Genomic DNA, 13,984 nt, shown 5'->3' on the forward strand with positions numbered 1-13,984 from the left:
TACCACACTTTTCCGGAAGTCGACCGACCGGAACACGCTACTGGCTTATTCGAGTTGTCATCCCAAACCCCTCAGGGACAACATTCCAACTGGCCAGTTCCTTAGACTGCGGCGTCTATGTTCTTCTCGTGATGACTTTATACAACAATCCAGGGTGATGTCCTTAAGATTTTTAGAGAGGGGATACCCCTCTCGGGTTGTGAAAAAAGCTTTTAAAAGGGCATTATATACCCACCGGGAGTGGCTTTTTCTCCCCTCCTCCGACGATGTTGATACATCTCTCAATTGTGTATTACCCTTCTCTGTTGTAAGCAAATCAATATCTTCAATGATTCGCAGACATTGGAAAAATTTAGCGTTATCCTCTTTATTGCGGGGTAATTTACGTTTTTCATTTCGCCGAGGCAGTAACCTCCGTGACCAATTAGTACATACGTCTTTTGGCAGGAATAAGGTAGACCCTCGAGGGATAGGATGTCATAGCCCTTGTGGCCACTGCACGATGTGCAGTCACACTTCAGTAACCTCCTCCTTCCAACACCCTGTCTCCGGACAGATTTTTCAATTACGCGGGGTGTCTGACTGTACAACTAAAGGGGTAGTCTATGTGGTCCAGTGCCCATGTCCGAGTTTATACGTTGGCAAAACCAAGAGAATGGTGAAAACACGAATCATCGAGCACTGTTCCAATATTAGACTCCTCAGATCTGAAGAACCCCTGGTCTCCCACTGGATTAATTCGGGCCACTCTATCTCTGATCTCACCTTCTCAGTCTTAGAGATTGTTCCCCCCTCTGTGAGGGGTGGCGACTATTCCGAGCTGTTAGGTAAAAGAGAACAGAGATGGATTTTTACTTTAAAGACCATTCACCCCCACGGGCTCAACAAGGAGATTGAATGGCACTTATTTGGGTAAATGGGGGCGGGACCAACTTTGACGTTCTCGCGATGACATCTGTTTTGGCGCCAAGGCTTCTTCTTTAAAATGAGTTGACAGAGTGAGGGTGTTTGCGCTCCATGATTCCATTAAAGGGTGTGAGTATACATTGTATTTTTGCTGTTTTACTAGCCTCTTATGTTATGTTCCACCTTGACTAAATGTGTTTGCATTTTAGAATTTATAATCATTGTGGTCCCTCCCGATGCAGCCACCAGCGAAACACGGGACCGTGTCGGGGGACTGATACTTGGTGATATATACAAACGTGGAGTTGCCGTTTTCTACTGACTGTAAGAATAAAAACTGAATATTTATATACTATATTGTGGTGGAACTGAAACTTTCTCCTTGCACGTTGTGTTTGGATACTTGCTTAGTGCAAGGTTTTGCTTCTGCTATCTTTAGACTTCAATTACCCCAATATTGACTGGGTAAATGCATCATCGGGACACGCTAGAGAGATAAAGTTCCTGGATGGAATAAATGATAGCTTTATGGAGCAATTGGTTCAGGAACCGACGAGAGAGGGAGCAATTTTAGATCTAATTCTCAGTGGAGAACAGGATTTGGTGAGAGAGGTAACGGTGGTGGGGCCGCTTGGCAATAGTGATCATAATATGATCAAATTTGATTTAATGACTGGAAGGGGGACAGTAAGTAAATCCACGGCTCTCGTGCTAAACTTTGAAAAGGGAAACTTTGAGAAAATGAGAAAAATAGTTAGAAAAAACCTGAAAGGAGCAGCTACAAAAGTAAAAAGTGTGCAAGAGGCGTGGTCATTGTTAAAAAATACCATCCTAGAAGCACAATCCAGATGTATTCCACACATTAAGAAAGGTGGAAAGAAGGCAAAACAATTACTGGCATGGTTAAAAGGGGAGGTGAAAGAAGCTATTTTAGCCAAAAGATCTTCATTCAAAAATTGGAAGAAGGATCCAACAGAAGAAAATAGGATAATGCATAAACGTTGGCAAGTTAAATGTAAGACATTGATAAGACAGGCTAAGAGAGAATTTGAAAAGAAGTTGGCCGTAGAGGCAAAAACTCACAGTAAAAACTTTTAAAAATATATCCGAAGCAGAAAGCCTGTGAGGGAGTCAGTTGGACCGTTAGATGATTGAGGGGTTAAAGGGGCACTTAGAGAAGATAAGGCCATCGCGGAAAGATTAAATGATTTCTTTGCTTCGGTGTTTACTGAAGAGGATTGTTGGGGAGGTACCCGTACTGGAGAAAGTTTTCATGGGCAATGATTCAGATGAACTGAACCAAATCACGGTGAACCTAGAAGATGTGGTAGGCCTGATTGACAAACTTAAGAGTAGTAAATCACCTGGACTAGATGGTATACACCCCAGAGTTCTGAAGGAACTAAAAAATGAAATTTCAGACCTATTAGTAAAAATTTGTAACCTGTCATTAAAATCATCCATTGTACCTGAAGACTGGAGGATAGTTAATGTAACCCCATATTTAAAAAGGGCTCCAGGGGCGATCCTGGAAACTACAGACCAGTTAGCCTGACTTCAGTGCCAGGAAAAATAGTGGAAAGTATTCTAAACATCAAAATCACAGAACATATAGAAAGACATGGTTTAATGGAACAAAGTCAGCAAGGCTTGCCTCACAAATCTGCTTCACTTTTTTGAATGAGTTAATAAACATGTGGATAAAGGTGAACCTGTAGATGTAGTGTACTTGAATTTTCAGAAGGCATTTGACAAAGTTTCTCATGAGAGGCTTCTAGGAAAAATAAAAAGTCATGGGATAGGTGGCGATGTCCTTTTGTGGATTACAAACTGGCTAAAAGACAGGAAACAGAGTAGGATTAAATGGACAATTTTCTCAGTGGAAGGGTGTGGGCAGTGGAGTGCCTCAGGAATCTGAATTGGGACCCTTACTTTTCAATATATTTATAAATGATCTGGAAAGAAATACGACAAGTGAGGTAATCAAATTTGCAGATGATACAAAATTGTTCATAGTTGTTAAATCACAAGCAGATTGTGATAAATTGCAGGAAGACCTTGTGAGGCTGGAAAATTGGGCATCAAAATGGCAGATGAAATTTAATGTGGACAAGTGCAAGATGATGCATATAGGGAAAAATAACCCATGCTATAGTTACACAATGTTAGGTTCCATATTAGGTGCTACTACCCAAGAAAGAAATCTAGGCGTCATAGTGGATAACACATTGAAATCGTCGGTTCAGTGTGCTGCGGTAGTCAAAAAAGCAAACAGAATGTTGGGAATTATTAGAAAGGGAATGGTAAATAAAACGGAAAATGTCATAATGCCTCTGTATCCCTCCATGGTGAGACCGCACCTTGAATACTGTGTACAATTCTGGTCACCGCATCTCAAAAAGGATATAATTGCGATGGAGAAGGTACAGAGAAGGGCGACCAAAATGATAAAGGAAATGGAACAGCTCCCCTATGAGGAAAGACTAAAGAGGTTAGGACTTTTCAGCTTGGAGAAGAGACGGCTGAGGGGGGATATGATAGAGGTGTTTAAAATCATGAGAGGTCTAGAATGGGTAGATGTGAATCGGTTTTTTACTCTTTCAGATAATAGAAAGACTAGGGGGCACTCCATGAATGTGCATGTGGCACATTTAAAACTAATCGGAGAAAGTTCTTTTTCACTCAACGCACAATTAAACTCTGGAATTTGTTGCTAGAAGATGTGGTTAGTACAGTTAGTATAGCTGTGTTTAAAAAAGGATTGGATAAGTTCTTGGAGGAGAAGTCCATTACCTGCTATTAATTAAGTTGACTTAGATAATAACCACCGCTATTACTAGCAACGGTAACATGGAATAGACTTAGTTTTTGGGTACTTGCCAGGTTCTTATGGCCTGGATTGGCCACTGTTGGAAACAGGATGCTGGGCTTGATGGACCCTTGGTCTGACCCAGTATGGCATGTTCTTATTTTCTTATGTTCTTAACACTTTTTATCTGTGTGCACCTCATTCTCCCGGCTTCACTCTGACACCTGAATGTGTAGAACAAGCCAATCCTGTGGCCCCATCTATTCAAATGTCAGATTGAAGTAGGCATAGGAGATACACCCAGGTAAGAAGCCCTGCTCTTCTCCTTCCAGTTAGAAGGACAGAGATAGGATAAGATTACCAGAATTCTGGTGGGTGAATCTGGGACACTGTTTCCCTGTAGTGCAAGTAGTGAACAAGCAGATCATTTTGATGGGATGGAGGATGTCTGGTAGACTGTCCCATGGAAAATTGTAGCAATCTACTCTCAAAATATATCTAAAAGAACATTCTTATGGGTCCAATATAAAAGCTTCATGCTGGTGGGTATTTCCTGTACATGAGAATTAATTATACACCAGAAAGTCAAAATTAGCCAACAAAATTAAAACATTTTACAACATATAAATTCTATATGGGAGACACATTCAGGACAGAGACTGATCTGTGTCCCAGTATATTCTATATTGTTGAGTTATTAATATTATTTATCAGGTAATATAGGTTTCCAACCTGTGATGTCTCAAGTTAGACCACTCAAGTTAGAGATTTAGGAGTCACCATTGATAACCATTTGAACCTCAAAAAATCAATCAACAATATTACGAAGGATTGTTTCTTCAAGCTCCAAGTTATGAAAAGACTCAAACCCCTCCTCCATCTCCAGGACTTCAGAACTGTCCTTCAGTCAACAATATTCTCCAAACCGACTACTGTAACACTCTCCTCTTAGGACTCCCGATCTCTGCCACTAGACCACTACAGATGCTCCAGAGCTCAGCAGCCAGGATATTAACCAACACCAACCGGAGAACTCATATCACTCCTATACTTAGAAACCTACACTGGCTACCTATTAAATACAGAATTTTGCACAAAGCACTCACCATTATCCACAAATCCATACACAACCAACTATCTTTAGATCTCCAGTTCCCACTCAAACTATACACTTCTGCAAGACCCATCAGAGTGGCACACAAAGGAACCCTTCAAGTTCCCCCAACTAAATCCTCTCGTCTAACCTCCACGAAAGAACGGGCATTCTCCACAGCTGGCCCCATCATCTGGAACAACCTGCCGACTGATCTAAGACTGGAACCCTGCCTGATTACCTTCCGAAAAAAACTCAAGACTTGGCTTTTCATCCAAGCCTTCCCTTAAGCCTAACATTGCAACATTTCTTTCATTTAGCCCACTAGACTAAATGACCGACCCAGCCACTGTATATTCATATGTTCTCACTCTCCAGTTGTCTCTGTCCTTTACTTCCTGGCTACTCTAGCCCCCAAGTTCACTCTCCCTGTTAATTGTATCTGCGCTTCGGCCTTCCTGTTATATGGTTATGTTCAGTTAACCCCTAAGTTTGATGTAAACCGGCCTGATATGAAGCTTGTCATGAAGTTCGGTATAGAAAAATGTTAAATAAATAAATAAATAAAATGTCTCTGGCTTGCTTTTCTGGCTGATTGAGGAAAAAATCAATCTCAGGTATTTTTTCTATTCCTTTTTTGTTTCCCTTCTCTCTCTGGTGTCCTCTTTCCTTTTTCTTTTTCTTTGAGTGGATATTTTAGAACTTTCTCTTCCCTTGATGCTCTCCTTTCCTCATTCTTTCTCCTCCTCTCCTCTTGCCCTTTCTCCTCTATTATCTCCCAAAAGTCCCCCACCCCCAAAGCCTGGGTTCTCTCATACATTTTTTCTTCATATTCCAGAATTCCAGTGCTCACTCTTTTTCTCTATCCTGGGTCCTCTTTCCTTCTCCATCATCCTGCCTCTTCTTCCTCTTCTTCAGTACCTATTCTTCTCTCTCTCTCTCTCTCTTCTCCTGCTCCCTTATATTTCCCCCTTCTCCTTTATACCTGATTCCCTCTCTCTCTCTCTCCCTCCCCCTAATCCCACTGTGCTCCTCCCCTGGTATGGTCCAGTTTGTCCTTCCATTCCTCTCCCTCCCCTACAACAGGATCAGCAATGCATAATACTTTGTCAGCATCCTGTGCCTTTCCACACAAGCATTCACACACTCCTAATCTCCTTCAATCTTCACAACCTTTTGCACTGCCAGTCCATCCCCAAACATTCACCCCTACTCCACTCACCACCTTTCAGCATTCACCTTCCTCCCCTTCCCACAAATCATTCTTATCTGGCTATAATCTCTGGGTCACTTCCTACTCTGCAATAATCAAGTTCTAAGTTTCTGCAGCACAGACATATAAGACCTGTGGCAGTGACTCTCAGGGCCAGTAGAAGAGTATTCGGTGCCCTAGGCGAAACTTCAGTCATGCACACCCCCCCCCCCTCGAAAGCCTCTGCACCCACAATTAACTTTAGAAAATTAACTTGTGAATTTAAAGAAGACTGAATTTATAACACATTTATTTTACATGAAAAGGAGAATATGAAAAGAATGTACAATAATTATTACTTTAACTTAATTTCCCACCTCTCCAGTCTAGTTTGAAGCAAGATACTGTAAATATTCAGCAAAATACAGTGGGAGAATGTAGACCAAGACTATAATTTTTGCTCAAAAACAACAAAACAATTTATAATACAGAAAAGTCAACAGAACAAATATAAAATATTCAAACCAAACAAACAATTTGTGCTACACTTTATACAGGATATGGATTAGAAAGGTTGCACATTATTATTTTACTTTCCTTGCTTTCAGTTTAGCAAAGTAGAAACAAGTTTCTTCTAGTCAAGGTTTTGTGCAATTTTGTTTTCTATTGACAAAGTGGCCAGCCCAACATGTCTTTCTTGCATCATTGAGAAACCAATATATGTTTTAATCAACTTTAATTTAGAAAAGCTTCACTCATCTCTGGCCATAAAAACAGGGAGGGTCAAGAGGATGTGGAAGGCAATACATATGATTGTGACAATATCTGTCAGTTTTTTGTCTCAATATAAAGTTCAATACATCTTGCAATGACTTGCAATTCACTGTACATATCAGAAGCAACAATATCTTTGGATTCCCCATGATGGCTTGCTCCAGTTTCAGTATTCCAGAAACTGAATATTATAGAAGAAACCAAACACAGAACTAATTTGACACATCTGTGTGACTCTTTCTTCAACTGATTGTATTGCTGTGTCAAGGACTGCACAATAAAAGTTCACTTTTAATTTTTCCTCAGCTCTCTGAATAGGCTCATCATCGGCTTCATATGTGAACTGCTTCTTCTTCCTCGTAATATAGACCAGATCTGGTTCAAAACATGCTATCTCAATTCCTCAGCAAGTTCATGTGTATCTACCAGTGTTTTCACAAACCCTTCATTGCTCCTGCAGTCTAAAAGAATTTTCTTGTTTCCACTCAGTTGCTTAATAGTATTGTGTATGTCAAATTCCTTCACTTGAAGTCATTTGCTAATCATGTTGATCTCAAAAAAGGAGGTTATACCGCACAACAAGAGAAACCACAAACTTGAAGCTCAAAATATGTTTTGCAAGAGCTTGTGCCTCTACTTGTGAGGTATTGCCAGATGATCCTGTTAGGGTAGCGTCATCCGCAATTTCAGTTAGTGTATCATAGATATCACCTGATAGCAAAGAAGTTTAAATGCATGAATTTGACCTTCCCATCTTGTTTCACTCAATGATTTCACTGTAAGAATAGGCATATGGTGAATTACAACTTCCCAACAACGTGTTGAAGCTGAGAAATATACATAAACATGTTGCACTAGGTTAAAGAAAGCTGGTGCATCCAAGCAGCACTTAGCAGCATCACTAACAATCAAACTCAAAGAATGTGCACTGTAAGGAACAAACAAAGCTCATCCAAAATTCTTAGTTGCACACCATTTTCTTTCTCTTTCATACTGCTTCCATTATCATAGCCTTCACCACATAAGTTTTCAATGGGCAATGATAAATCTTCTAAATGGCAAAGCATAATGTCCACTGCAAAAACAATGGGTGGAGTAAATGGTTCACACATAAAGCAACAGCACAATCAATAATTGGGTGAAGAGAGGTGAAACCTGTTCAGATCATGAAGATTCAATAAAATAATCTCACACTTGAAACACTTTAAAGTCCAAAATAATTTAATTGTAGTGCCAGTTAAATATAATACAGTTCCCCTGTATTATATTTAACTGACATTGCAACTGGAAAAATTAGATTTTGTTCCATGTACAGAGATTTCCATTTTGCAGCTTTGCCCCCCCCCCCCCCCCAGTGCAGCGTAATAGCAAAACACAGGCTCACTGTGATTATTGAATTTTAAAGTGTGTTTTCTAGTGGAAGATGTGTTCCTAGACACATGCAAACCCCAAAGCTGTGGGCACAGCAATCACTGCACCTAGAGGAGGAATGTAGTGGTTGTTAGTGACTTGCTTCTGAGGTGCACTAAAGCATCCATTTGCTGACCAGACTTGTTGTCCCAGGAAGTGTGCTGTCGCTGGGTGCCAAAATCCAAGACTTACAGAGAGATTTCCCAAAATCCTCAAGCCTACTCATTACTATCTGATGCTGCTCATCCATGTTGGCATGAATGATACTGTGAGGTACCTCACACAGATCGTATCAAATGTAACTTCATGACTCTGGGAGAGAGGGTAAAGCAGATAAGTGCACAGGTGGTATTCTCCTCAATCCTCCTGGTTAAGGTAAAGGCCCAGGCAGCGAAGCTTGCATGCTGGAGATAAATTAATTGCTGCAATAGTGTCGATGTGAGCATTTTGGCTTCCCCAGAGATGGGATTCACTTGTCAAAGAAGGGATACTGCGTTTTTCAACACAGAATGGCAAATCTTCTGAGGAGGGCTTTAAACTAGAATCATTGGGGATGGGTGAAAAAAACCGTAAGGTAAGTAAAACATTAAGGGGTAGATTTTCAAATAGCGCGATTTTGCGTACTTTTGTTGGCGCATCAGGCGCAAACAAAAGTACGCTGGATTTTAGTAGATACTCGCGTAGCCGTGCGTATCCGCTAAAATCCAGGATCGGCGAGCGCAAGGCTATCGATTCCGTATAGCTGGCGTGCGCTGAGCCGCGCAGCCTACTTCCGTTCCCTCCGAGACTGCTCCGAAATCGGAGCGGCCTCGGAGGGAACTTTCTTTTGCCCTCCCCTCACCTTCCCCTCCCTTCCCCTACCTAACCCACCCGCCCGGCCCTGTCTAAACCCCCCCCCTTACCTTTGTCGGGGGATTTACGCCTCCCGGAGGGAGACGTAAATCCCCGCGCGCCAGCAGGCTGCTAGCGCGCCGGGACGCAACCTGGGGGCGGGCCCGGAGGGCGCGGCCACGCCCCCGGACCGCCCCGGGCCGTAACCACGCCCCCGGGCCCGCCCCCGAAACGCTACGGCCCGCCCCGAAAACGCCGCGCGGATCGGGTCCGCCCCCTCGACACTCCTTATCAGCTGATGAGTAAAGATGGCGCCGGCCATCCAGTGCTCCTACCATGTGACAGGGGCCGGCCAATGGCACGGATACCCTGTCACATGGTAAGGGCAAAGGGGCATCGGCGCCATTTTTTTTTTAGAACAGCTGATGCCTGGGAACAGGAAATCTTTCCCCGAGGCCCCCCTGGATCTCTCCTCTCCCCGAGGCCCTCCTGGATCTCTCCCTGAGGCCCCCCGAGGCCCCCCTGGACCACCAGGTAATTTTAAAAGGTTTTGGGGGGGTCGGGAGGGGGGGTCGATTTAAAGGGTCAGGTGGGTTCTGCATGGAGAACTGTTGTTAGGATACTGCTGGCGGGCCTAGCCGCAAGCAGTCCTTCACCTTCCGCGGCAGGCCGCCTCTGATGCCATCCCTCCACCTACCGCTGATGCCGGAGGCCCTGCTTCTAGTGCCGACGTCACTGCTCTTCTTTGCGGCTCCGAGCCGTTGCCGGGATCTTCTCTTCACGGCAAAGGGTGCTGCCGCAGTCGTTGCTGCTTGCTTCCTCTCCCACGCGGCCGGAACGCCGCTGTTGCAGCCTGCCTCCTGGACTCTCCTTAGGTGCGGGCGCGCATCTTCAGTACTTTTAAAGGGCCAGCGGCGGGAAAAGCCCCGCGGCCCTCATCGATGATGTCAACCACCCTCACCTGGTTCAGCCCTATAAAAGGGCTTTGCTTCAGTTCCTCAGTGCCTTCGGATCTGGTCTTCACAGTGGTCTGTGGTCTTCCTTCCAGTCCAGGTCTTCCCTGGTTTTCCTGTGTCTTGATGACTCTTTGTTCCATGTTCCTGCTTTCCTTCGTCCTGATGATCCTGGTCTCGTTCCTCGTCGGGGCTCCTTCATCGCTTGTTCCTTGTTCCTGATGTTCTGTGTCCAGATGTCCTGTTGTTCCAGATATCCTGATGTCCAGTGGTCCTGATGTTCTGTTTCCAGATGTCCTGATGTCCAGTGGTCCCGATGTTCCAGATGTCCCAGCGTCCAGATGTCACTAATGTCCGATGTTCCTGTCCTGATTCCGTCCTCCTCTTCTCCAGTTCTTCTTCCAGCTCCCAGGTTCCTTGTTTGTTCACCTTTCCGAGCGTGCTACCATCGTGTGTAGGGTGCCTCGTGGTACAAGGCCTACCTTCATGTCCACAGCGCAAACCTCCGGAAAGCTCCTGTTTCTAATGCCAAGTTCCTGAGTCTTGAACCCTGAGTCTTGAATCCTGTCCCGGTCTTTGGAGTACTTTGTGCCTGCTTCCATCCATGTCTAAGACTCTGTCAGAACCTGCTCCGCTTCAGCATGGTCTGTGACCAGCCACAGGCGGCTGTGTAGGGCGCGCCTCAGTGCAGGCCTCTCCTGAATCTTCGTCATGTCCTGGCTTCAAGTTCCATTGCTTCGTCTGGAGTCTGCTTTGCTTCAGACATGGTCCGCGACCAGCCATTGACGGTTGTGTAGGGCGTGCTGCGATGCAGCACTCACCCAGTACTTTCTCCTGAATCCTTGCCTGAGACCTCCAAGCATCCTGAAACCTTGTCTGAGTCTTCTGAGTAACCCAAAAACTTGTCCATGCTTCGAGTATCCTGAGTCTGCATCTGAGTCCTTCGAGTATCCTGAGTCTATGTCTGAGTCCTCCGAGAATCCTGAGTCTTCATCTGAGTCTTTTAGTTCCTGTCTTGTCTTGTTCCTGCCCTCAGTCTCCATCTGGCCTCACGCACTCGTCATTCCTAAGTGGCGGGTCCGGAAGGGCTATCGAGTGGCTGGAGGGCTACTCTCGAGACTAGCATCGCGTTGCTGGGTCTCATTGGCGCATGTAGGTCCAGTGGAGAGCTGAGCCTGCCTTGTTCCTGTTCCAGACGTTCCTTGCCTTGTCTTCAGTCCAGCCTTGCTCCTGCTCTGCCCATGCTTGTACTTGCTCGCCTCTCACGATGTGTCTTGGGGCTCCTCCTCCCCGAGCCACGCCGTGATCAAAGGGCTCACAATCTCCCTTGGGAAAGTGACTGCGCCTCCACACTCACAACACTGTTCTGTCAACTGGTAACAGAACCCACACAGGAGGGAGAGATATTGAACCTGGTGCATATCAAAGGAGACAGTATTTCTGATTTTGTAGTGGATGATTATCTGGGAATGAGTAACCACTGGATAGTTCAATATTTGGATGCAAGAGATGAAGGTCCATTCTAAGACGAGGGTCCTTGACTTAAAGAAAACTAACTTTCTCAAAATGGGAGAGTTGGGAAACTCTATGGGAAATAGAAGAGCAGTGAGCAAAACTAAAAGAAAATTTCATAAGGGCAACTAATCTTTTTGTTAGGAATGTAAATAAAGGGAAGAGGAAAAAGAGACCATTATGGTTTTCTAAAGAAGTAGCTAAAAATAAAGGGAGAAAAGGTTAGCATTCATAAATTATAAGAGATCGAAGAAAGAGGAAGACAATATTTGGAAAAATTAAGAGAAGCTGGGAAAGTAGTCAGGAATGTGAAAATTCAAATAGAAGAAAAAATAGCAAATATGGTAAAATAGGGGGAAAATACTTTTTTTTAGATATGTTAATGATAGAAGGAAGTGCAAAAAGTGGTAATGTGAGACTCAAAGGTGAAGGGGAGGAATATGGCTGATGAGGAAAAAGCAAAATTGCTTAACAAATATTTGTGTTCGGTGTTCACTGTGGAAGGACTTGAAGCAGAACCACATAAAACAAACAAAAATAAGATTAGAAGTGAGGTAAACCTCAATCTATTTTCAGAACAGTGTGTTCATGAGAAGCTAACTATATTTAAAGTAGATAAGGCGATGGGGCCAGATGGGATACATCTGAGAGGATTAAGAGAATTTAGAGTTGTCCTGGTAATTTTGCTGGCTGAGCTTTTCAATGCTTCTTTAGAGGCTGGAGTAGTACCAGAGGACTGGAAAAGGGCAGATGTGGTTCCTATTCATGAAAGTGACGTAAGGAGGCAGCTGGGAACTGACCTCTGTGGTGAGCAAATTAATGGAATTGTTGCTAAAAGAGGATAGTGCAATTTTTGAAATCCAATGGATTGCAAGATCCAAAGTAGCAAGGTTTTATCAAAAGTAAATCTTGTCAGACGAATCTGATCAATTTCTTTGATTGGGTGACCAGAGAGTTGAATCAAGGGAGAGCGCTAGATGTAGTGTACTTGGATTTCAGCAAGGTCTTTGACAGGATCCCACACAGAAGATTTATAAATAAATTGTGCACCTTTGGTGTGGATCCTAGAGTGACTGACTGGGTTAGAAAGTGGCTGAGTCGGAGGTGACAAAAGGTAATAGTAAATTAAGTTTTCTTTGAGGAGGGGGTTGTTACTAGTGGTGTGTCTCATTGATTGGTCCTTGAACCAATTCTTTTCAACATTTTTGTAAGCAACATAATGGTTGGTTGTTGGGAAAGGTTTGTCTTTCTGCCAACAATACCAAAATCTGTAACAGGGTGGACAGCCAGGAAGGAGTGGAAAACATGAGCAGGGATCAAGCGAAGCTTGAAAAATGGTCTATGGTCTGGCAGCTAAGATTTAATGCTAAAAAATGCAGAGTAATGCATTTAGGGTGGAAAAACCAAGGGAAAGGTACAGTATTGGAGGTGAAATTCTTCTAAGCACAAAGGAAGAACAGGATTATTGCATTTGGCCGGCCGCGGGTCTGCCCTGGGCCAAGAGGGATTTCCTGATGCGCCAACCGGTGAAGGCATGCGAGGGATGCTGGTCAGCTGAGTGGGCATCCTAGGTGCACGTGTGGCTGAGCTTGTTTTAAAGGACCCGCGGTGGGAAAAGTCCCGTGGCGCATCAAGATGCCATCACAGGCCTGCCACTATATAAGGCCTGCTTTGCCTCACATCAGACACCTTGGCAATAGGTCGAACTCCTTAGAGTAACTGATTGCCACGTTTTTCCTGGTTCCTGTTCCTGTGTCCTATTTTTGATTCCTGATTCCTATTCCTATGTCCTTGGCGGTCCTGTGTCTTTGTCTGTAGGCTACTCGTCTGTCTTCTCTCCTTGCTGTCCCGCCTTGCCTTCCTCCCTCCAGATTGACACCTCGGCTTGGACCTCAGCTTGGACCCTGGCTTCAACTTCATTTGGATTCTCAGTTTGACTTCGGACCTCCTTTTGACTTTGTTGGATCACTGCCTGCCCTGACCTTGGTTTGTCCTCGTCTCTGCTGTGTGATGGCTGCCTCGATCTCTGCCCAAATTGACTTTCTTCTTCCTGCTGGCCTTCTACGTCTGTGATGGATTAAGAATATAAGAACATAAGAAAATGCCATACTGGGTCAGACCAAGGGTCCATCAAGCCCAGCATCCTGTTTCCAACAGTGGCCAATCCAGGCCATATGAACCTGGCAAGTACCCAAAAACTAAGTCTATTCCATGTTACCATTGCTAATGTCAGTGGCTATTCTCTAAGTGAACTTAATAGCAGGTAATGGACTTCTCCTCCAAGAACTTATCCAATCCTTTTTTAAACACAGCTATACTAACTGCACTGACCACATCCTCTGGTAACAAATTCAAGTTTAATTGTGCATTGAGTAAAAAAGAACTTTCTCCTATTAGTTTTAAATGTGCCCCATGCTAACTTCATGGAGTGCCCCCTAGTCTTTCTACTATCCGAAAGAGTAAATAACCGATTCACATCTACCCGTTCTAGACCTCTCATGATT

The sequence above is a fragment of the Rhinatrema bivittatum genome, chromosome 6 (assembly GCF_901001135.1).
Source record: "Rhinatrema bivittatum chromosome 6, aRhiBiv1.1, whole genome shotgun sequence".
NCBI lineage: Eukaryota > Metazoa > Chordata > Amphibia > Gymnophiona > Rhinatrematidae > Rhinatrema > Rhinatrema bivittatum.